Here is a 25,809-nt window from a genome sequence, read left to right on the forward strand (position 1 = left end):
TCAACAAACACGTACCTCAATTCTTTTTCTACGAATGCACTTGTAATTCAATTGATAGGCTTTCAGAAATTCGTTTCGTTAAATCAAATTTATTTCAGTTGAAATTTCCTATTGTTTCGTTTCTTTGATCGTGAAATTAAAGTTCGTTAAAAATTTCAAAAGGTGCATCATACCGTGCAATTTTTCGCTCCCAACAATTTTGATAGATATTATCGTAGGACGAGTGATAACCATGAATATTGTTCGAATATCGATGGAATCATTTACGAAGTTGGCAACTCGATAAGTTCGGTATCCGTGGCTTTCTTCCGTTTATCACCTTGTTCTCACCTCCCGCGTTTACAAAGTTCCGCTCGTCTAACGCGCGGTTCTCACGTTAAAACAGCAAGGAAGGGATAACGGTCGTGGTATGGTCAGACTCGACGAAGTAGCTGGATTTGAGCGGGGGTTGGCGTAAGCGGGCGGTAGAGGGAGAATGGATCGGTGACTAGGAGTTGGAAGGGAGGGAAACCGAGCGGCTTGCTGGTTTCACAGCGCGTGCCGCTTCAGCGCCAGATGGCTTTCAAAGTGCAAGAGAGATAGTAGGATCTTGCTCCGTATACGTTCCCTCTTCTCGCTTATTACCCCCCAAGGTAGCGGGTGTATGGTTACGCAAGCAAGGAAGAAAGGAAACGAAACGTAGCCAACATTTCCAAATAATCTCTTCTGTTTTGCATTTCTTTTATCTTTTCTTCTACCATTAATTTCTTCGACATTTTATTAAATTCTTTCTTTATTAAAATTTTTTCACCTATATAGAAATCAATTTTTAAATAAACATTCTTATTTATTATATAAAAATATAAAATATATATGTGATGTATATGTAATAATCGTATTCAATACAAAATATTATATATTTTCGATTACGATCACGATTTTGAATATCACGATATGATATTAGTATATAGTGATGAAATTCATGTACATGAGTGAAACAAAGAAGAGAAAGAAGATTGCCGATTCGTGAAACGATTCGCAAAGATGCGTGTAATAACGTGCGATAGGTTCTATTGGCCGAAAAGCAACCGTACTTCGGATTGTCGCACGTTCGTATCCCACTCTCGCTCGAACAGATCGGACGATCTTGCTCGAAGCGCATGGTATCCGTAGGATCGAGAGGGGACGATGGAGGGGCGAAAAGGACACGAAGGCGAACGAAGCGCGTCGAACGCGCGACTCGGCTCTTTAGTTGAGTACCAGCCACCGTTGGTGTCGTGTCAGGGTGGTCGATGTGCTCATTCGTCACGTGTGAGAGAGAGAGAGAGAGAGAAAACGAGTAGCTCATTAACGATGGATTTTTTCTCGTATAGTGTATAACCGGTCTGTAGCGGTCGTTCGTTTGTTCGGTCGGTTGTTTCGTCTGTCTGCTGTCTCTGCTGTATGTCTATTTATCTCTCTGTTGGTCGGTAAAAGACGCAAGCGCACGCGCAACGCGTGTCGCGAACAAAAGACAGCGATACCGACGCGTTTTAAAAGCGTCTCCTCTACTCTCGGTTTTCCTCTCCACCTCTCTCTTTCTTTCACATGATTCCAACTTCTCTCTTCCTCCCACGATACTAATTCTCCTCTTTCTTTCTTGTCTATTCCCGTCTCTATTCATCTTTGTCATACACTCGACCTCCGTCCTCCGCTGTGAGGCGCGCGCGTGAAAATATATCCTGGCCGTCTGGCGGTAGCGCCGAAGCATTCAGTCAATTAGCCGTAATGGCACGACCTGCCGCGTCGGTCTCGGCCAATTAAGTGGTGATTAGTGCGCGGAACTCTACCATCGCCTGTATCTCTCTCACACTCTTTCTACGCGCTCGTGTGTGTGTACTCGACGATAGATCGCTTGCGCGCGAGCGCGATGTTTCTCGTGCGAAGGTGTTTTTCCTCCTACCACAAGAGTTTAGTGTGAATAGCAACTATTTGTTCCGTAACACGTCTATTTTTTCATATTTTTTTGCTATCTACAATTTGCTATAATAGCGTGTGAACGTAACTCGAATTAAGTTTTTTTCACATATTCTTCTGAAATTTGCGCACAGTACCGTACTCCGTTCGGAAGCTGTAAATCACGCGTCGACATCGGATGAGAGCGGTGGGAGTATGCGCGATGAATGATGATACCAGTCGAGTAGTGTTACCGCGCGTTGCGAGCCGTTTGGAAAGTGGAACCGCGCCGATTCATCGCAGAGCAATGACATTTCTCGTCGCTCCGTGTTCGCTTCGTTGTTAATATCCCCTGTTCTCGACTCGCGGCTGCGCTTCAACGCGTTATGAAATAACGCGAGCGAGCATTACCGACGCGTGTTCGATCGACCAGTGATTTATTTTTAACTTAACACGGAAAGAAAAGGTGGTGTGTTATAATTAAGAGGATAAGTGAATGCGTGCGTTGATCGATAATCGATGGATCGACGTGTGGTGGATGTAGAAAAATGCAGTTCGATCGATTAGAGGAGGTCAGAAAGAAAAAGCGGCCTCCTGCCATAGTTTCTTGCTAGTTTTGCAGCATCGCGTGCATTTCCCTCGAGTCTACGCCGAGAGCGGAGCTCTCGTACGGCATTATCCAGAATGGACTTCCGGGCGCCGCATCCACTCGTGCATCCTTCACACGCGGGACATCCTTACTATTATCCAGGTACATTATAAATATCCTTCCTCCGTTTTTTTTTTTTTTTTTTTTTTTTTTTTTTTTTTTTTTTTTTTAATATTTTTCACTCTTTATTTAATTTTTATTTTCTTCGATGAAAAAGGTCTATGAAATAAAAAAAAATTTTATAAATTCGCGACGCTCAATATTGGAATATTCCTCTGCCCGAAAAATCTTTTCACAATGGCGTATCAATGGTCGTTTACCGCGATTTCATCGTTATTTCTTGCGTGAACCAAGAAATTGGCTTTCACCAAAGTTTCTAGCAACCACGATTGACGTGCCGGTCAGACTATGGGGAGGGGAAGAAAAAGGTTTCATCGCTGAGAGAAAGAGGCGCGAGTTTAACTCACTCCGCCGCAGAGCCGTACACTCGGTGGAGTATTGGCAATTTTCTTAACTACCTTACCGTACTTTGCCTCCGGTTGGTCGCCGCGTGTATAATTTAAGTTATCGCCACCACGGTATTCTCCGAGACGCGAGAGAAAGCAACGGTTGTACATGCGTGTTACGTATATAAATCTTGTACGTATAAATTTAACCGAACTATATTTCTGTTTCGATTTTTTTTTTTTTTTTTTTTCAATCCAATTTTTGATTCTGTGATTAACGAAATTGAAATATACGTACAACAAGATAATCGATCGATATGACAGAGGCAAAATTGATGATTTTGAGAAAGAAAATTATACATCGGTTTTTTTTATTTTATTCGATAATAAAATAAAAGGATCGAGTCATCGAGTAATTAATCATTGTGAAACATAGATCGTAATTTTTATTATTTATCAAGCATCATTAGTATATATTAATACAGTACATTAATTGAATCTGCGTTCACACGAATTATTTAATACAATCGTTTCGTGATTCCCCGCACTTCTTCCATTGCTCTATCCCCTCCCCATTCTAATCTATTCTCTATTCGTGTTCTCCTTCATCTTTCTGTCTTTCTTTTAATCCTCTCTCTCTCTCTCTCTCTCTCTCTCTCTCTCTCTCTCTCTCTCTCTCTCTCTCTCTCTCTCTCTCTCTCTCTCTCTCTCTCTGTTTATTTGCTTTCATTGCGCCTAAAGCGATAAAACTAACTAGACATCCGTAATGCCGAGGACGACGAGTCCGTTTTAATTCCTGCACGCCGTTCGAACGGATATCGGGTATCGCGTCGGCGACCGCACACGAAGTCCCTGACCACTTCCACGATGTATACATATCCTTCACACCACTTCTTCCCACTATCTTTGTTTCTCGGTATCCCGTTTTTCAACAACATTTTTTTTTCATCGAGACATTAATTATTTATCAATGAAACGATTCGAAATGCTGATGAGATATCATTGGCACGTCGAAGAATGCTATAACAATTATATACATATTTCACGTACAAATACATTTTTATGTTTATTTGAATGATTTACATATGCCTGGTAGATTTGATTTTTTTTTTTTTTTAAAGAATGTGACAATAGATTTTATTTCTTTCAGTTTGGCCATTACTTCGAGAAAATAAAATTGACCATTGACATTTTACGTTCTTTTTAACTTTTAGTTGCAAAAACAATATTTTTTATGAAATATCCAAATTCGTAAAATTAATTTACGTCGCAAATAATTAATATGTCGATCATAAGTGGTCAGTCGACAGAAAGCGGCAACATTTCGATGGTGCTTAGTCGATAGGCAATTTGTTGAAAAATACGGCGTTACGCAATGCTCAATGGCCTTTACGCGTACGGCATCATCGTGGAGCATTAAGTTTTCTGAGAAGTCGCGTTGGTAGAGCTCTCGATGCTCGTTCGTCACTGGGTTTAGCGGCACGAGAGAGAAAAAAACGGAGAGAAATAGAGAGAGAGAACGCTATATAACGTTGTGGCTGCGGGAGTCTCGTACCACGACGAAACCCTACTGACAGGCCTCGGGGTTAAATCCAGTTCCATTACGGGATCTCCGATCCGGGTGGTCGCCTAACAGCTTCTAACTTGGCTAATTCTCGTAACCTCTCGCTAGCGCGAGTGCGCATGCGCGTCAGGAGCGTGGCGTTGGTATATATAACTATACAGACTAAATAACGCGCGAACCCGACCGGAATCCCGTTGTTAAATCAAACACTTTGTAACGTATTCGAAAGTCACGCTCGTTAAAACCGTTTGTTCGTGATTTCCCGTGGCGCGCTCGCGCGCGCAACTGCTCCACTCTCCTCGGCATTCGTCGATGCGGCAAATAAATCATAACAGTGATCGCGAATAAGGGAGAACTAGATAGGGCTTGCCGGCGATAACGAGCGCGAGAATTGACTTTATCAGCGAGACTGACGTTCCGCGAGGTTTCCAAGATACAACCGGGCATTCCGTCCCCCCCTTTTTTTTTTTTTCTTCATTTTTTTATTTTTCTTTTTCTCCTGCCTTTTTATCCGGCCCACCCGTGCGGCACTGTAAATGTCTCGCAAGGCCTACCCGCTACTCAGACCGTAACGAAGTGGAACGGGCGTAAAAACGAGTGGAAGACAATTAAGGAGGGTCCGCGGACAGGGAGGGAGGAAGGCGAGTTGCTCAGGTGGTTGAAGAAGGAAGGGGGGGGGAAGGAGAAAAAACGGAAGGTCGACCACCTACCGGTCTGATAAAGTCCATTACCTTCTTCTCCCTTGCCTTTCGATCCTCCGACCAATTTTTCTCCTTCCTCCGTTCCTCGTCCTCCGTGGATTCTTTCCGCGATTGCTCCTCCGTTTCCGCGATTCTTTTTCACGTTCTCCGTATACTCGATCCACGGAAATTTCGCTCGCATTTATTCCCCTAAGCTTAACTTACCGCCTCGCTTCCCACACCTCTCGCGGAAAATCGTTTCTCCGGCTATCTCTTTTCGCTCTTTCCCCCGCTTCAACCGTTCGCTGCTTCCCGTTTCTCCGGTGCTTACCTTCTCCTTCTCTCTCTCTCTCTGTCTCTCTTTCTCTCTCGCCCCACAGTCCACTAAATAATTGCAAGGCAACGGCGTTACTTTTTCTTCTTTCCGTTCCGCGCTACGCTCGACAAAAGGCTGTTAAAATAACCCTTTGTGTTTCCATCCCACCCCTTTCCGCCGCTCCCTCCCCCTCTTTTCCCGTCTTCTCGGATCCCGTTCCACGATATTCGCCCCCCCAACACGCCGTTCAACCCTTCACGCCTCGTTCTCGTATTTGGCGTATTTATAAGCGACATTCGACTTTCTCTCTCTCTCCTTCTCTTTCATCGTCGCACATTGTCAGCCTCGTTGACCTCGCGCGCCGATTTATAGATTCTAAAGAGTCTCGAGCGAGAAAACCTATCCCTATCCTCCCCCCTCCTTTTTTCTTTTTCTCCTTCCGTTTCTCGTTTTCGCTTAAAGCCGTTTTTCTCCTTCAGGCGCACGCGCGCGTTAACTCGCGTGGCAAAGGATCATCGTCGTCATCGAGGGTGCGCGCCTACGTGCCTTTAGGTGTTTCACCTTCTATACCTCGGAACTCGAGCACGCTCGGTGAAGAAAAGTGCTCCTGCTATTTTTTTCTCCCTCTCTCTCTCTTTCCTCTCCCCTCTCTGTTCAGGTAGCAGAGAGAGAGAGCAGTAGCGCACAAGCGCGTCGCACGCCACCGCCATCGTCCTTCCCTTTCAACAACCTTCGTATCTTACCCTTCTTTTTAACCGCGCCTATAGTGCGTTCGCCTCCCCCTCCCCTCCCCTCCCCTTTCTTCTCCCCCTTTTAATTCAGCCAGCCTCTTTCTTTCCGAAGAATTGTGTGTGTGTGTGTGTGTGTGTGTGTGTGTGTGTGTGTGTGTGTGTGTGTGTGTGTGTGTGTGTGTGTGTGTGTGTGTGTGTGTGTGTGTGTGTGTGTGTGAGATCTCTCTCTCTCTCTCTTCTCTCTCTCTCTGTGTGTGTGTGTGTGTGTGTGTGTGTGTGTGTGTGTGTGTGTGGTGTGTGGTGTGGTGTGGTGTGGTGTGGTGTGGTGTTCGGGGTCGCTTTCCAAGGTTTCGGAGGCGAGTGGCTGATAGGCGTCGGGGACGCGCGTCAGCACACGCATGTAAAATGCATGCTGCCCTTTCCAACATCAATGTTTCCCGTTATATAATTCGCGAGTAGTACCGCCACGAGTAGATCTCCTCGTGACAAGATGAATTGGGAAAATGGAATCGTCGCTACGTTGTTCGTATAGTATATAAACACTTTTTCATACATATCGAAACAGATCTCTTCGTTTTTGATTAGATAGAAAAATTTGGGCGATTGTCGATTGTTTTTTCTGTATACGTAAGTTGATTGATCGAATGAAACGTAGAAACATTTTCAGAGGTACGTTACTTTCGTTGCATTCTCCGTTTTCTTTCGTCGATTTCGTACAAGTACAAGTCACGCTCCATTACGGTACGAAGTCGAAATCTCCTGGTATTATCGATTGTGTCTCCCCCACGTGGAAGCCGCCAACTCCTCGGCCGGAAGTTGACTCCGGTAAGTCGTCCCTAGCAATCTCACTCGTTTAAAGTTCGTTAAATAGGATTTGAACAAGTGACAAGGCGCGGAGGAAACGTGTCTCTCGAATGCAAAGATATCCGTCGTATAGATTTTGGGACCGCGTCGCCCGTGTTCTATATAACCGGCACGTTTCATCCCCCTACCGTCCCCCCTCCCTCTCCGTCCGCCGTGAAATAATCACCGAGGAGGGTTGGAAGAACCCAAGGACTATGAATTAGGTATGACCCACCCCACATTGGAAACTCTCCCCTTCGATTTCGATCAATACTCGAAGCGTAGGTGCAAAGAGAAGGGATGAAGGGCTGCACACCATTTTCTTTGGTCCCTTTGGAAATCCCCCTCTTGACCTTTCCTCTCGTCCCTTCCTCCCCTTTTCTTTCAAACGTATCCTCGAGGAGTCAAAAGCCAACAGCGGAATATAAATCAGCACGGGCGGACCTTGCCAAACGAATTCCCACTCTCTCGAATTAATTTTTCAGCTTTTTTTTTTTCTTTTCTTTTCGTCTCTTCTGTACCATGATCCAGAAGATTAAACGGATAATACGATTCCTCGATTTAAGCGTCTTGCGATCGACGCTCCCACTCAATCCATTGGCCTGTTCACGATTCAATTCCTCTTAAACGATTATTTCATTCCTTTTCTTTCCTCTTGTTTCACCATCGATTTTTCAATGGTTTTTAATTTTTCACGATACGATCAATCTATCCAAGAAAACCGAAGATATATATATATATATATATATATATATATATATATATATATATAAAACGAAAGAGAGAAAAAAAGTTACAGTTTTCTTTCGCCTGAAACCAACATCGAATAAATGGTGCGAATCGGTCGCTTCTCTATCTTTATTCCCCCACTACAGTTGGCCTGGGTAAAAGAGAAAAGTCCAGCGTCGTTCGTAGCTGCCGTTATAAGTTATTACCGCTTTACATGATCGTACAATTTATGGCTAATTCGTAATCATTAGAGTCACGCGAGCCGTTATGGGACGGGTTCTCGCATGTTGACTTCTCGCTACGAGTTGATAACACGTATGGAGTGGTGGGGATGAAGAGCTGGCGGCTACGGTGGTTATGGAGGTAGCGCGGAGTCGTGGAACGAGCGGTGTATTTCATAGGATTAAACGTAACTGGCGAACGGCGTTTGCGTTTCAATTACTACGCGAATTTACGATTCAATCGCGCCTGCGCGCCTCGTGCTCCGTATGGGACGGTCGCAGCGCTAGCCCGAGGGCGAAATGGATTGGAAAAATGGCTAGTGAAATCATCGCAATGAAATTACCGCCAACTCTCCAGCACGCTCAGTGTAGCGCGGCTATCGAGCCAAAGAATCGACACATGACCAAATTGCGCCTACTCGAACGATCAACCGTTGAAACCGTGGTCGGGTCGGTAATAGTAGAGCGCCGTCGATAATTTTTATTTGTTTCATGCTTCGCGGTATTTGGTTTTCCGCTTAAATGCTTTGTTTTCTCCCTCGTGGAAACGTTGGTTCGGTCGGGCGCGTCATAACGCGTTTTGCGCCCACGATATTTCACGTTTGCCAATTTTTGGCCCAACCGTGTTTGCCTTTAACCCGTCCCAAATATTTTCAGAAATTTTACCGAAGAAAATTGGGGAACACTGGGAGAAAATTTCTATCAAAACTTCGCTTTGTGAAAAGAATATAGAATGGTTGACGAACGCAAACCGATCAGGTCCAGTTCAATAACTCACAGCCCCGGGCAAAGGGGATAAATTGGCCCGTTGTCGATATTATTCCGTGCGCGTGCCTAACTTTTTACCTACGGTTCTCCTGCTTTTCTAGTTTTTCTTTCGCTCGCCGTTCGATCTCCTCTTTCGAAGTTATTAATCAATGATAGTGGCTTGGTTGCGTGCGCGCTTGGCATAGTTACTCGTCTTCCATCTTTTGGCGTTTTGCCAACCTGGGCCAATTTAACCGTTGCCAGCTCCGCATAAAACGGAGAAAAAAACCAAGACCGGTAAAAAAGCTTTGAAAGTGTCGGTAATTAACATGACTTTTCCTAGCTAGCTATTCGTTATCTTTGAAGTTTGTCTAACGGACTATTTCACTTCTATCCAATTTTTTTCTTTTTTCTTTTTTTTTTTTATTTATCCATAATGAGCCTACTGCAAAAACTTCTTCTGGAGGCTTATCGATCCGTTTCTCGCCTCGAGTTGATTGGTTTGCCTTTTTTCTCTCTCTCTCTCTCTCTCTCTCATTCGCGCATTCACGCGGACAAAGTACAAGAACGTACGTCGATAATTACTCGGTCGAAAGCAATTACGCTTGATCGAACAACGGTTAATATCTGACGAGGAATAACGCAAGAAAAAGGAAGGAGAGGGAAAGATTGGGCAGGGTTAAACGATCGGTAGACACGGAGAGCGTATTGTAGGCGGATATACGTTGTAACCTGCATCGTGCGGGACACCGCGGTGAGTCGAAGCCGTGCCTTTCGATCGTAATGAAAATTGATGGCCTGGCTAACCGCGTTTCACGACAGTTGCAGCTGCAGGCGTACCTTCTGGCAACTTCCTCGCTATATCCCCATCGCCACCAGAGCGGTAGTGGCGAGCAACTGGTTCGTGTACTTTCATGCCTGCTTGTTCGCGACACTCGTAATAATCGTTTGCCCTCTCCTTCGTATCTCTCGCTATGTATCTTTTTCTCCCCCTCCTCTACTCTTCGCTTTTACGATTATCACCGTCGTTCGACGATTGCGATCGAACAGCCACGTATCTTACTCACAAAGAGAACATATATATATATATACACGTCAAGTATCATAGATAGCAACCGGTCCAAAAGATCCTTCGTAAACCTCGATTATCCGTCAAATTCGAAATGATGGGAGACAAATTGTTGTGTCCACAAATTGTTACGCTACTATTTTTTGTTTTTCGATTTTTTTTTTTTTTCTCTCGAAGATAAACGGAGGGGAATCGAGGCGAAAACAAGGAGCGTGTTGAACCGGTCCGTTCTTACTCCCCCCTCCTCTCCCTTCCCCATTGTGACCTCCTTCATTTACGAGCAGTTTTCTTGCACTCGAAGCAGCGTCGTTGGCGTGGTTACGGTGTTCGAAACGACGTCGGTCCGCGAATAAAAATCGAGGCGTAACGAGGGACGTGGAAACCGGTGGAATTTTTAACGGCGATGGAAGAAAAAGCGAGAAAGGTCAGCCGACGAACTCGTTTTTCCTCCTTCGGCCGGGCTATCTTAATATCGAGCGTGCGTCGCGAGGGAATAAAGTGGATGATGAATCGACCCGATGGCCGGTTGCCAGCGGTTGTATCAAGCGGTGACCCGAAAAATTCCAAAGCGGAACCGAGGCAGAGGCTGGTGGAATTGCCGCGACGCGTTGCTCGGCTGGCATATCAAACGGCGTCGTTATCCGCATGCTCCTCGTCGATCGCCGCCGGGGATAACGAAAGAATGCTCTAAACGTTGCGTAAACCGCTCGTCTAATTCCTCGAGAATGCATTTTTCGTGCCTTTCGAATATCAATTTTCCACGCGGGTTGTTCTTAATCGGTATTTGTATTGCGCGCCTTCGATATCGTTTCGCATATTTATTAATGGCTTGATCCGTCCGCAATACTTATTCCGTTACAATAACTGGATACGCCTCGCGACACGCGATAGCGTGGTATAGTCCCGTGCAAGTAAGTTGCTGCGTTCGTTGGAAACACGTCGCGTTTAACCGACGGGAGATCGGCGCGTGATTCGCCAATTATGCGCATGCGCTCTGAATTCAGAGTAGGATGTAGAAATTAAGGTCGATAGAATCGATTCGTTCTCCTGGTAAATCACTTCGAAAAACTTCGGAGGCAAACCGCAAACGTTGAATCCCCGATATTTACTTTAAAGATATTAAACCGGTTTCTCTTTCCTTCTCTTATTTTCTCGCCGGGTATTCGCTCTTCCTGTTATCCCAATATATCGTTGCCACGTTGTACGGTAGATGCAGAATTCCTATATACCGAAGATATTGCGACTACTGTTTTCGTATAACGTACAACGCGCTATGCGAAAACATTGAAGAAGTATTTTTTTTTTTTAATTATAAAATGGTAAATTTGTTTAAATCATTTCTATCGCTTTTCGAATTTACTTTGCGAAAGGAAACAAGTTTTGTTTACATAGCGAGTGATTTTCTATAACGCGATATATTATTCTGATTGGTCGGTGGGCCTATTTCACACGCATTTTTGCTTCTAGCACGCTATTTGTCAACATGGGCGCACGTATTAATTCGATTACGTGACAGGAAAGGTCAATAAGGTCTACTGAAACCGACGAGATGCAACCTCTCACTTGACTTCATGATTGAAAATAATTACGTCTTATTCGTACAATAGAATCCCTCCATTCACGATTTTGAACGTTCAAGGGAAATCTTCTGTAGCGTATGATGTCAAGAGGCTAAACGCGTGGTCTCGAAGAGTGTCAGGGGTGGGGATAGGCGGTCCTAGCGAACAGCCCCTCCTGCCCCCCTTCCCGCTCTTGCCGTGCCTCTGGAAACTTCTTTTCAACGGTGAACAGTACACGTTCCGCGATGCGACCACAAAGTGCTGCTCTTACGGCCGAGACTGTAAAAGAGAAAGCTACAAAATGTATAAACATTTATGCAAACCGAGTCTCGCAACCGGAAAAACCTCATCTCGTTTCATGATAAAGTCGATTGCCATTTTTCATGGTTGTGTGTCGCACACAGCAAGGTGTGGCGTCGTGAAATGAAATTTTTGTCACGTTCACGAGGCGATCGTGCGCGAAGGATGCGAGACGTCCGTATCCTCGAGTACTTTATATAGGAATATCGATGTGTTCGTTCGCTCGATTTTCGTTTCGATATACGCGTGTCCCTGAGAGAGGACACGCGTTAAATTTTGCACGCTGTGATCTTCGCCGCGATAAAGAAGGGAAAATTTTACTCGGCGTATAAATTCCGTATTATATAAAAGGACCTCGACGTCGGCAAAGTTAAACATTTTTTTCACTGATGATCGGCGAGGAAATTATCGGAATAAGCGAGTGGAGAAGGAAAGTGGCTGAAACGCAATTCCCTTGGCAATTTGCTTAAGCCGAGAGCGGATCGCCGCAACTTGAAGTGCAACGAGAGTCGTTAAAATTTTCCCCTCGCCCCCCTCCGCCCTTTACCGTCTCCTTGCTCTCCACTCTACTCCTCCCCCCTCCCCAAGGGGCATTTCACCTCGCCTCGATTCAAGATGAGAACACAAACGAGCGTAGCAACGCGTAGTTACCATCGAATCGAGCGAAGCTTCGTTCAGGCGAAGAAACGATGGGAAGCGACGAAAAATATTCTTCTCGCTTCGCTTCTCTTTCCCAACGATTCAAAGCAATCGCGCGCCCTTCCTTCCTTCCTTCCTTCCTTCCTTCCTTCCTTCCTTCCTTCCTTCCTTCCTTCCTTCCTTTCTCCCTTCCTCCGTCCCTTCCTTCCCCTCTCCTTCCTTTCTTTCTTCTCGCTCGCTCGCTTGGTTTCACTGAGCCATCCAGTTTTCCACACGACACTCGATTACACAATCTCACCAGTTCTCTAGCCCGTCTCGAGCGTCCTTTAATTACAAACGATGTGTATATACATTCGTGCCTCGACTTTACCGGTTGGTGAGACAAAGAGAGACCGCTTGGTCGGAGAAGCAAGATTATTGAAGTAACAGTTCGCTTTGAATCCTCTCCAATGTTGGAACACGATGTTCGTTTCTTTGCCATTCTTCGTCGAACGGTCTGTGTGGAAGAACGAATTCCACCAGAAACCTGTTTCCGGCTTCCCGACACGAATCCGTGCGCAGGTACTCGAAATCCTCTCATTTATCGACTTCGATCCACTTTACCGACAAACGTCAAGGTGTGCCACTCTCCTTACCTTGAAACTTTTTTTTTCTTTTTTTCTTCTGTATCGATCTGTATTTCTACTATTCATGTTGCTTCGCCATCGTCGCTTATTCGTCCGTTCGAACGTGTGAACGCGCGATCACATTTATTCGTTTAAACGAACATTTCCAGCGAAGCGTCGCGATCCGAGAAACGAGGTCGGTTAGGCGGCCAAGTCAATTCCGCGGCCACGACACGCTCGACGGTGGTGGGTTGCGCGAGAATCGAGTTTGAACACGGTCCACGATCAATTTTCTCCGATTTGGCGGCGCACGTGGCCGGTACGTGGCTGTGTTCGAAAAGCTCTGTGCAGGACAGCGGTACCGATACGTCCTATAAATCCTAAACGGATTAATTAATAATAATGCACGGTCCCGTGCATGTTAAGCCTCCACCTCCTCCTCCTCCTCTCTCATGGTTCGGTTTCCAACAGCGCGCGTGCCCATGATTATTTTAATGTGCGGCCCACTATACCGGCATGGCGCCGATCGATTATCCACCTAGTCCACGAAATTAATAACCCTCTCCGCCTCTGTCCGCTTTGCTCGTACACCTCGTTCTCGCTTCGACGTGCACAATGTGCGCGTGGGGGGGGGAGGACGCCTCTTTCCCCAACCTGCCCCGCGGTATAAACGTTTCTACGGGAAACCCCTCCGCCAGTCGTTAACGAGAAAATGTTTTCGATCGATGTCGATCGCTCCGCCGATAACGAGGTTCGCTCGTCGAACGCGTCACGCCGTTAAAATGTCGTCCCTGTGGACTCGTTGCCCGCGTTATCTCTGCCGCTCGCGTCCTTCTCCAAATTTCATTTTCTCCTTTGCCAGAGATCCAATCGTTTTTTCCCTCGCCCTTCTCTCGCATTCCAACAACGTCGATCGTTGGAAGGAATGATTTCGAACGCGGCTACTTAAAATCTCGAGGCGGTTGCCAGAATATTTAACGAAGTAGTACCAGCGGTACAATACGTTAACGTATTCCCGTCACGAGACTTCCTTCTGCCGAATGCGAAAGTCTCGGCTCGAAAGAAAATACTTCCGACGTTTGTTTTCGATCGATAAAACGTCAAGGCGAAGAGCGAAGGGACTGATTTAGAGGACGAAGTTAATCGAAGCGGAAATGACTGATCGTTCGTAAAGAGATTTTTTTTTTTTTTTTTTTTTTTTTTTTTTTTTCTCTGTTTCCAAGTATTGTTCGTCCACGAGTTGATTGCAAACGAAATGGCGGAGGGGAAACGGGAAATCTTTTGTTCCGTCTAAGCACATTATTAACACCAGCATGTTGATATAGCATACTAGGATAGCTTATAAACTATGAAGACGTATTTTGTTAATAGCAATCTGCCTATGGGATAAATTCACGTCTAACGCTTTATCGTCGTCCATCGTTTCGTCCCAGTCATACTCGATGCGTTCGTTTCTTTTCTTCGATCGTAAACGTGACCGTTTCGACCAATTGCGAAAACACGCGAAGTAGGGATAAGTAGGTGGTGGGGGTAATAGTGGTGCCCATAGTTTTGTTGCCTGCCCTCTACCCGAGGATGTATAACTGTAGGTATATTTCGCGGAAGAAATTGCGTTCACGGCCGTTCGCTCTCCGAGACGATGTTATTAAAGGTCGGGATCTACTGACAGCTGTGCGACATTATAATATTTACCGACCAAGCTCCGTGGACAATTCCCACGTGATCCTCTGTGGACAGTTCGAGTTACTATTTTCGTATCGCGCGGTCTCGTGACAATTCCTTTCCTTCGACGCGACGAAAGTGAGCATACGAGGAGAGATGGTAAGAGAGGGCAACGAGAAGAAGCGTTTACGTTTGTTTCCCAACAGCGTATTGGCGTCGTTTGACACTGTTGCCCTCAATTGGCACTCGTTAACCCCACTGTACGCGTTGTCATGACTCCGAGTCATCGGCTTACCAGCCCGTTAAACTTGCTCCCTGCCCTCATCGCCCTCTATAATCATCCGGCAGGCGTGCTCTCCCGCTCCCCTCCTATTCTTCTCTCTCTCTCTCTCTCTCTCTCGCTCGTTCGCTCGCTCGCTCGCTCGCTGCAATGAAGAGGGGGAGAGAGAGAACTTCTGTGGAAGCGCCGAGACTGTGGAGATCTCTCGCCACGTAGAAAGACGCATTAGTGTGTATTGCGAGGCGAGCTCCTCCTTGGCATGCGTGCGTCCAAGTTGCAGCTTGGATCCAGCTAAATTGATTCGGGCCATCACGTTTAAGCCGCGCTCGAGACTCCCGGCTTTCTTTCCTCTCTTCTCGCGGTCTTATATTCGCTTCGTAACGCTTATCGATTCCGCGAGAAACGCCCAAGTGCACCGACCTCGCTTTAATTAACAACCTTTCCTTTACGTGGCTCCTGTATTATATATACAAAGGGAAGGGAAAATGGGATATTCATTTTATTTTTTAGTGTAGGGATATGCTATGTAAAAATAAATAAGGATTTTTTTTTTTAAATAATAAAATTGGATTAATATATATTATCGTATTATTGTATCGTTTTGCATATATGAATTATATTTTATGGTAAAAAATATATCTTTATAATTAATCTTTAAAATTTTCGGAAATTTTTAATTATATTATTATTAGTCAAGTATTTTATATATCTACCAACTTATCATTTCACTTTCTCTTATTGTATCATAATTAAAAACACGAATCTGTTTCTTTAAAAAAAAAAAATCACAAAATAAACTAAATTTCACTTTAATAAGCACGTGCAGAAACTTTCTATTATGGTCGAAACATAAAATATCCATTAAACGAGAGAAAAATAAAAATATTAACAATTTCTATAAGAGAAACGTTTTAGTTGTCATAATATTTAAAATACAATCATTGTCACTATTTATACCGTGTATGAAATCTTCGTGTTTCATATTTCTTCATATTCTCGTATTCGTATCCTTTTCTCTATTTTATCCGGCGATCAAAATTACTTCGTCTCTATCGATCGACGAATTCTTCTCCAATCCATCCACACGCTTTCGAAACATTTCGAACGTAAAACAAAGGCGAATCAATTTCGATGATCCTCTTATCCAACAGCGTACAGCTGTTTTATGCCGTAAAACAAACATTCCCGCGCTCTTATTCGTAATTGATCGTAAACCGCTGTGGAAAGCTTTTCGCGATTTTACGAACGATTCGGTTTAGGTTAGAAACACGATTTCCCGCCAACTCTCGTATTTCCATCCATCCAGAAGTTTTTTTTTTTAATGAAAAACATCAGAATAATTTCCCTCCCCACTCGATCCTCCTCCTTTGCTATTTATCTCTCGCTCGAGCAGAAATACACACACGCCGGTAAAATATTTTTATAAAAGTAAAGCCGCGACGAAAACGGCTTCGTGGCGACTCGATCCATCGATCGAATCGAACGAGTTGAACGAGTCAGTGTCGCGATGACGTTGTTCTGCGAAAACGCGAAGCGCGGTGACGTCTCCGATAAGAGGATCGAGCGTGTACGCAGACCATCCCCCTTTCATCGCGGACGTCGCTGTCGAAGCGGCGGACCGACATCAAAGGCAGAGCGTATAAATCAATTACCGACGACAAAGCGACGCCAGCGACCGTGCCGCTGTCCCCTGATACGGTGGCGTTCCGCGCAAACTCGATCATCGATACACCTCGAAGGTCGATGCCTCGGCAGCGTCGTCGACTGCGAAAGGGGAGGGGGGGGGAGGGACGCAGAGTGATTGGATATACCAAGGCCGTTTCGTTGCGGGGAAAGCGGGAGAAAGCACGCAACAATAAGCGGCTAGTACGTATATTCGTTCAAATTGCGTGCTCCTCCTCGAGAAATTTCGACGTGCATTGTGATTCGTCTGACGAGAAAAGCGGTAGAAGAAAAAAATGGAGGATATTTGTTCGTTAATCGGTTAAATTATTATCCCATCAATTTTTAGGAACAGAATCGGAGAATCCTTCGATGAAATTCTTGATATCAATCAAGTTAATTGTTTCACCGCATATCAATGCATCGTTGTATATCTTATTCGCACTTATCTCCTCTCCTTGTTTACTTGAATTCCCAGAAGTCAACTTCCTCGTTTAAGCGTCCATATTCGGATCCAACTGCGCATGCTCAACCGTGCTAGTATTCTACCAGCGTGTTGAAATTGTAGAATTCTTGTAACTGTAAGGAGATATATTTTATACGTAACTCTTTGAAATGAGTTTATGTTGATGAAAGTAAAGTTATCGTAACATATTCTGTCCCAATGATGTACTGATGTATTTTTTTTTTTTTTTCGTCGAACTATTATAAATGCAACTGTTTCAACTAATTACGAAAAATGTATGTAAGTAGGTATATTGGATAATATATATTTCTCAATAGTAGATATGGAGCAATAGATATAGAAAAAAAGAACTTGGTCTGATCGACGTAAATTTTTATAAACGTTTTCTTTCTTAAATATTATAAATATCTAAATTATATATTTTTTGTTAATAAATATGTTATTAATGAATTATGTTACATAAGGTACAAAAGTCTTTATTATGTCAATCGTCAGAATGATTTGAAATTATTGAATGCGTATTGGAAAAGTTTATAATAACTCTATAGGCATTGGGTATACCGAGGTCAGAAACACAAACGTTACACGAATAGTTTCACGAATGGAAGTTTATTCTTGACTAGACAACGTACGTATCGCAACTGTTCGGTTGAAAAAAAATTCGAACGATTTCTTCACGGATTTTCTTCGATATCCATATATCGGATACAAAATTTTGTTATCCACATGCGGTAACATTTTTTTTAATTAATTCCAAAATATCATATTTTTATTTCGACCGTTGTGGATATTAAGAATTAACAACAATATTCCGAGTCTACGTTTATGCCAATTTTGCTTTCGAGTCGTCGTTCTCTTTATCTCGTTCTATTTCGATGTTTCTTTTCGGCGACTCTCGTCACACGGCTTCTTTCGCGATGGACTCGACCGATAATAGAAGTACGCATGGCAATGTAACTAATCTGATTCGTCGGTAACTTACTATCCTCCGTATATTATAGGTTAGGTTAATCGATCCGCGACTGGAATACGATTAAGCGGACAAAGAGTCGCCATTTTTTTTTTTTTTCCACACTCGGGAACCATGAACTTGCCCGTTTCGCCTTTGATCACTCCTCTATCCGGAGAATTTTTCATTCGAGAATTCCGAGGTTTCATTGATCGCGGGTCAAGTGGCTCGGTGACGAGCCAGTTAACCCTGCGCGTTACGCGCGTACAATCCGCGTGATACGAATTACGTTCGTGCCTATTTACGTTCTCCCTCGATGAATACTGCGTGCCACTTTCAAACCTCGTTTTCGCATTTACCGCCTTTACGACAAGGGCAAAAGGAAAATTACAAACGGCGTGCATATATATATACCGTGCGATAGTTATATAGTTATATGTATATATATATATATATATATTTCGAATAGTTCCGAGAACTGGTTATCGGGATCGTTGCTTCGACTCGTTTTTCGACTCGTTTCTCTTCGAATAAGATTATTTTTTTTCAATGCCTTTTCTTTTCTCTTCTGTTTCAGGTAAGCTCTAACGAAGGATGGCCGAGGAGGTGCTGGGTAAAAAAAAAAAAAAAAAAAAAGAAAAAAAAAAAAGTATTGTTCACTGCTTGAAAGAAGTGCCGCGTCTGATTGGTCAGGGGAACGCCTATTTTCACGCGCATTTTTGTTCCTAGCCATTCGTGTTGGTTTGCCACTCTCGTATAATATTAACAGGCACATATATTATAATTGAATAGTGGACAGACGCAGACAGATCTCGCTTGACTTCATAATTGAAAATAACTACGTCTTATTACCGATAGGTTTCACGATTTTGAATATTCAAGAGAAATCTCCTATGATATTTTGTAGGCTAAACGCGTGGTCTTCGAGGAGTGGCGGGAATAGGCGGTCCTAGCGAGCGAGACGTCTCCCCCCCTCCCCCCTCTTTCCCCCGCGCCGCCCCGCGACACTTCTTCAACAGCAGTGAACAGCAGAGTTATAAGAATTAACGGTCGTAGTGTTGTTTTTGCTTCGTGGCGCGATTCGAACAACCATACCTTCTTTGTCCCGCGCGTTGACCCGCATAAATTAACCGCGATGCGCGTGTCCATTTGACCACGCAATATTCCCCGGCGAAACTTTCTAAAATTTCTCATTCTTATTCTTCCTTATTCTTCTCGAGCATTCCATCTCGAAGGATACGAATTTTCAACGACTCGCATCGCGTACAACATCGCGGTAAAACGGTATTTGGAGATCCGTTCCACGTAATCGATTCGGGCTTAGGAAAAGTCGTGAAACGGTCGGCCAGCGAAACGCGCGAACGTTTGGCACGGGTGAAAAACGGTAGAAAGAGAGCGGCGCGGGGAGAGGTAGTCGTAACGATTTCACGGACGGACGATTATTCGGTTGCGAGCTTCGCGATAGCGACGGTGGCGGCGGTGGTGATGGTGATGATGGTGGTGGTGGTGGTAGTGGTATGCGCGCGGAGAAGTGGCAAGTGTGTAACGAGGGAGGGGAGGCGGGTTGTGTAGGAGCGGAGGAGCCGGGTGTTCTCTCGCATGCACCACCGCCCCCGTAATCGCGGTTAATTAACGAGCCGGCAGCTGGTAACGAGGCTACCGATTACTTGCCGCGCATCGGCCACGATTATTCCGGCTTCTCCTATTTCCCTTCCGGTTCGCCGAATCCACCTCCGATTGTCATCCTTTCCGCCACCGGAATTTCTCCCCTCTCCTTTTCTCCCGTTCGTTCTAATTCCTCGTTCGGACGAAAGAGGGAAGCAGTGGTCTCTTTCTCCTTCTCGTGGAGAAGACGAATTTCAAAGACGAATTTTTATTCGATTCGATTCCGATGCGCGAAAAATTATCCATCTACGGGCGAAAGAGGTTATATTCAAATTTCTCAACGGTGTGGAAAAGGACGCGGCTGTGTGGACGTTTCGAAAGAATTCGAACGATTCTCCTGTGGCAGGTTGAAACACGACGCGGGAATAAATGCCGAGAATTTCTTTTCGGTGCCAAGGATTTCCAGATAAATGTGTTTTCCGAGCGACGAGTGATTAAAGCGCTTCTCTCTTTCTTACGCTCGTGCCTCTCTCTCTCTCTCTCTCTCTGTCTTTCTCGTTCTTTTCTTCCCGTCAGCGAGCCAACCGAGCGTCTCTATCTTTGCGCTTGAAAAGGATCGCAAACGTCCTTTTCCTCGCTTTAGCCAGCCGAGGCTTTTTCTTTTTTCTTCTCTCTCTCTCTCTCTTTTTTTTTTTAACGGAAAATGCAGCTTTTAAATCTCGATTCACATCGTTCCCCAACGGTGGCGGAGCAACTGTGCCGCTTCTACTCTTTTTCCGTGAACAAGAAAGCCGCGGGAGGGGAAAGGAAGGAATATAACAGGGAGAAAGAGAGCGGTGAGACTTGGAAATGGTCGTGTAGCGGAGATACCCGCCTCGGTCGAGGCAACGGATGACTCGGCTCGATCCTTTATTAAGAATAGCTCTTGAAAGTAGATGTTTCTCCGAGGAGCGAGAATCGAGTAGAGAAGTAGAAGTTGAAATTCTTTGCTAACGTTTTATCGAATGGATTCTTTTTTTTTTTTTTTTATCTGTTTTTAGAAGAAGAAAAAAAGTGTTACGTATAAATATACGGAGATCGTAAGTTAGAACCGGATTAATTACACTGTCGACTTCGTCGAGTCACGACGAAGTATTCTCATTTTTGAGTGAATATCTCGTCTACGAATGAATCGCGTGACAAAAGTCGTGGAAAAGAATCGAAATAAAATGAGATAAAGCGATAAAGAGTGACGAATTGATGTAAAGTAAAATATCAACTGTTGTTCAACATTATAGAAAGAACGATTTAAATTTTTATTTAAACTTTTATATTTTTTTCACCATATTTTAATTTCGAATCATTGCTGATAATTGACATGACAAGGAATTTTTTTTTGTTTTTTTGTTTTTTTGTTATATAACACGATTCGATATGAATAATACATATTTCAACAAAAATATAAAAGTAATATATTTTAAAAAGAATCAAAAAAATTAAAAACGTCTATACAAAAATTTAATTTACATCATAGTTTCGCGTATCCCCCACAGATATGAAAATTTTATGCAGATGAGTTTCTGCGAGAGAGGATTAGGTAGAGTTAGAAGCGTAATAAACCGTTTACTCCATGTGTCGTTCAGTTTGATGTTCGATAACTTACGATCTCTGCACATTTTATTTCCCCGTCAAACGAATATGACAAAGTAATCGGCAAAGATACGAAAGATGTCTAATTGTGGAAGAAATTAGTTTGAAAGAAAGAGGTCAGTCGAAAGCGGAAGAACTTTAGCACTTTTGCCGTGGCCGATCCACGGTAATGTGTACACTCGGCGTGAAAAGTTCTCCTGCCCGTTAATCTTCGTCCTCTTCAAGTTTATCGCGCGTTACGTATACCTTCCGACCAAGTTTTCGCTGAGAAACAGCGGGGGAAGGGGAGAGTAAGATAAAGAAACGAGCTTTCTCCCCCTCCTCTTCGCTGTTTACCTTTACCGTCCAGGAACCGTGCAAAACTTCGGTCTGGGCTACCGAATAAATAATAAGAGGATGGAAAAAGTTGATCGCGGTTACGGATCCAACTTGCAAAGTTCGGTCGACTTTCTTGAAAAATTTGTAAAATTGGAGCCTTCGTAAAAAAAAAGTATCTCGAGCGTTCATAATTAAGTTTCCTCCGTGTATCTTAACCGGGCGATTTGTTTGTTGCCAAAAGTCGAAGTCACGTTCGTCTGAAGAAAAAAAAGTAAGGAGAAATAAAGGAGAGAGAGAGAGAGAAAGAGAATAGGTCGAGATCGTCTATATCGTTTGTCTCGTAGTTCTCGAGTCGCTCTCGAACGTTCCTTTATTTCGCGTTGACTTTGTTATCAACCGGTCGGAAAGGAGCATCGACTGGTCTCGTATTTCTTTTTTACCGATCGAGAGAGCGTTCGTCCACTCGGCGATTCGATCAAGATAAACGGGCGCGAGTGCTGACACCACGTTGCTGGACTAGAACTTTTCCCTTCGTGCGATTACCGCGTCGCCGTCTTTGTTGGCTGCTCTATTGATTTCAATTGAATCCTTTCCAAAGGAGAAAAATAGATGGAAAAAAAAGAAAAGAGTTTGTAGAAACTGGTTGAAAGCATCGTAGCAGCGATGATATTATACAACAAAGCGTTTTATAAATATATACGAATATATAGCTAGGAGATAGGTAAGAGGTTTCGATAGGATAATCTAGCTCATCTTCTATATCCTCCGGCCGTTATAACTCGAGGGAGTAGGTCGATTCATCCTTTCGACCTCGCTCTCTGCCTCGTTAATATTAATTAACGGTGGTGACATCATGGGTCTAAATATTTGATCACTTTGGATAACTGGAAAGGGAAGTAACCGCGATAAAAAACACTCTTTAAATTTGTTCGATCTTGAAAATCCAACAATTTTACTTTTTTAGGCCGAAACACGAAGAATTTGGCGTTCGAAGAATTTGTGGCATTTCTTAAAATTAACTACTCTGAAACAAAAATCGACATCTCGACTTCCTTCCTTTCTTCTTTCCTCCCCTTTGCGAACTCGTAAGTTCTCGAAACGCGTATACTCGAAATACGTTATCGAAAGAAAGGGAGTACGCGAAACTTTTCGTTATATACGTGGAAGGAGAGTGGATCGTTGTGTAAGAGCGTACCGCTTCCGTTCTCGTTCCCATTCCCCGTTTCTATTCCCGAAAAGGGGGTCGCTTGTACGAAGGAAATTGGGGGCTTCTCAGAAACATATTGCCCTCTCGATCCTCTCCAACTACCCTGCGCTGGCTGCTGCCACCAAATCTCTCTCTCTCTCTCTCTCTCTCTCTCTCAGGAGTTGAAAGGAGTGAAAGAGAGCACGAGCAGAGTTTAAAGCCGGGCAACTAGTTTCGCAACTGCTACCCCCGTTGGTGCAACCCTCTTTGCCGAATAAAGAGACGGCGGAGGGTATGCCGGATGCTGCTAGTCGAGAGGGCGAAGGTGGCGGAGGAGGAGGAGGAGGAGGAGGAGGACGAGCCGATGAAAGAGCGGGAGGTGGTGGTGGGGGGGGGGAGAGGGGGACGCTTAAAACTCGAAAGCTCCTCGCGAAAGTGGTGGGAGGGAAGGAAGATAGGTATAAACGGTGGCACCACGACGATTCGCGATGGCCCTATCGGAAAAGAGAGACGAGGCTCGATCCGGTTCCGACTCGCTCCCTCGTGCGGAAATGAAACACACCGACCCTTGTCACCGTTGTCGTCGCTCTTCGACCTCCGCGACCGACCGCCTCGGCCTCAACTTCTCTAATGAATACGACGCGCGGACTGTTTACTCGTGGTGCATTTGTCGGGGAGCGGAGTGACGTTCAAAGAGACCGGGTGGAGGAGCTGGTTCGAGGTTAAAAAAAGAACTTGGCTTGCAACTCGACGCCGAACAAGAGCCGTGCCGCGTTATTAACGGCAAAAGCGGAAGAATCCTCGTCGTTGAGTTTAACAAACGAGCACCCGCTAGTGAAATTTCGCGTCGTGCACGTATGCTCGAAACAAGCATTTTTTCCATTATTATTATTATTGTTGTTGTTGTTATGTTGTGTTATTATTATTATTATTATTATTTTCGTCCATTCGATCGAAAATTCGTGACGATTACGATTAAGAAAATAAGGAGATCTACGAGAGGAGCGGAGAATCGGGAGAATAACGAAACAAACGCGTTTTTCTTTTCGAGAATATATATCGAGAAGGATTAACCCGTAACGAGCGGGCAAACGAACAAAGTTATCGATTCTATCGGATTCGTGCCGGTTTCAAAGGTTTTGCGTGTATTTAGCCCCTGTTTCCCGCTTTCTCTCCAGTCCACTCCTCCCCTCCCCTCCCCTCCACAGCTTTCACGCGAATCAACCGCCCTATCCGTATTCGGTGAACCATCGTTAACGAGCATCGACTCGTTTGGTTCGGTAACGTTGCACGATCACCGGCCACGCAAATCGCGTTCCATCGGACGAGGAGAATTCTATTAATACCAGCCCATTCTCCCGACCCATTGTGTTTATCGCGTTTAATATCCGGTCATCATTTCGAATTACAAACTTGTTGTTTTCACGTGATACACAGGGATCGGATCGGAATCCTTCGGTGCCGATTAAAATCCGATTTGCCCCCTCCTCCCCCCCTCCTCTCCCGTTTATCGGCGGAGATCGGCGCGGTGTTGCCGCGTCAGAGGATTTTTCCGAAGGAATCGAATTTCCAAAGGGTCGCGCTGTTTCCGCTTCGAGTCCCGTTTATCGATTCGGGCGAAGCGTCGACGGCTCCCTCCTCTCTCTCTCTCTCTCTCTCGCTCTCTCTCTCTCTCTCTCGCTCTCTCTCGCTCGCTCGCTCGCTCGCTCTGTTCCCCCACTCTCTCCCTACCGTAGGCGAGATCCGCGAGGACAGGAGCGCGTTTACAACGGATTGACCGGATATCGACGTGGCCCCAGGATTAAACGTGCCACTGCAAAACGATCAAACCGATCAAACACGCGTAACAAATACCACGTGTATCTTTCCACGCGTCCGACGCGTATCATTAGCACGTGTCGTTACGCTCTCCATGTCGATCTCTTCCACTTGCTACACGTGCGGTATGCGTGTACCTTGTTTTTTTTTTTTTTTTTTTTTTTTTTAATAATTTGAATATTTGCGAATTTCGAAACTCGGATCGGTAGAATATTTATATCGTTTCTCTTTATCGAGGAATTCGAGTATGAGTATTAAAATTGAAGTTTCTTAGAATAATAGTCTCTCTTCATATATGTCAAACTAGTATATTCCTTGAGTAAAAATTTAAAGAAATGTTGTTATTATTCATTGTTCATTATATTGAAAAGAAATTTATGTTTCCATTTCCAAAAATATTTTGAATGCAAGCTTGACCTTTAAGAAAACGAAATATTATTTTTATTTATTTGTTTTAATTCAATAATGAATTAATTAATTAATTCTTCCCGTTTAAACGATTCGTTTCATATCTCGTATTACAACTTTTTTTTTCTACAAAGTATTTATCTACGTTTATTTAATATTCTTTTCTAACATTTCTATACTTATATTTTGACATAATACACAGTTTGATCCTGTTCAATCCCGTGTAACGTGTCTTTATTTCTTCATTTCACAACGCGCGCATTTCGATAATGAACAATTGAAATTCAAGAAATCTTTTTCTAGAAATAGTTCTTTCGTCTACAATTTCTCTTGGAGCGCAAGTTAATTATAAGGGGAGGGGGGTGTCAATGGCGGGGAAAGAGAATTTCTTCGTGAATCAAAATGAAAATGAAGCTAAAGGCGAAAAAGGTAGCGCGAAATGAAATAACGAGTGGAATGAAAATTCACGCAAAACCTGGCCACCGAGAAAAATTAAACTCTCCCCTTCCTTTTCCATATACACACTTCCCCCTCCTCTTTCTCTCTTTCTCTCTCTACATTATCTACTATCATCCCAACAAAGAAGATCAAAAACTTTATGAAAGTGATGAGAGAAATCGTCCATCTTGGAATTATAGTCTCTCTCTCTCTCTCTCTTTTAATCCTGTTCCTCGAATACGAAGGAGAAAAAAAAAAAGATGGCCTCGAAGCAACGTGGCAGAACCGATCGACGTTTAATAATTCGTGGTAACTGGGTCGAAATTGATTTCCACTTGAATCACTCGGATTACATTTGACCAACGAACGAGTGAAC

The 25,809-nt window shown here is 44.1% G+C and overlaps 1 protein-coding gene and 2 long non-coding RNA genes across 4 annotated transcripts in view; 2 read left to right on the forward strand and 1 right to left on the reverse strand.

Moving 5' to 3' along the window:
• LOC409658 overlaps positions 1-25,809 on the forward strand; it is a 52,713-nt gene that overhangs the window by 8,775 nt on the left and 18,129 nt on the right. The gene's annotated exons all lie outside the window — the stretch shown is intronic.
• Positions 997-18,971, forward strand: LOC107964317. Its single transcript, XR_001702771.2, has 2 exons — positions 997-2,665; positions 18,609-18,971. It is a non-coding gene; the product is annotated as an uncharacterized LOC107964317 (long non-coding RNA).
• LOC113218732 lies at positions 16,332-18,601 on the reverse strand. Its single transcript, XR_003304568.1, has 2 exons — positions 18,065-18,601; positions 16,332-17,195 (listed from the first exon to the last, which is right to left on the reverse strand). It is a non-coding gene; the product is annotated as an uncharacterized LOC113218732 (long non-coding RNA).

The sequence above is a fragment of the Apis mellifera genome, linkage group LG4 (genome assembly GCF_003254395.2).
Source record: "Apis mellifera strain DH4 linkage group LG4, Amel_HAv3.1, whole genome shotgun sequence".
In the NCBI taxonomy this organism is placed as follows: Eukaryota; Metazoa; Arthropoda; class Insecta; order Hymenoptera; family Apidae; genus Apis; species Apis mellifera.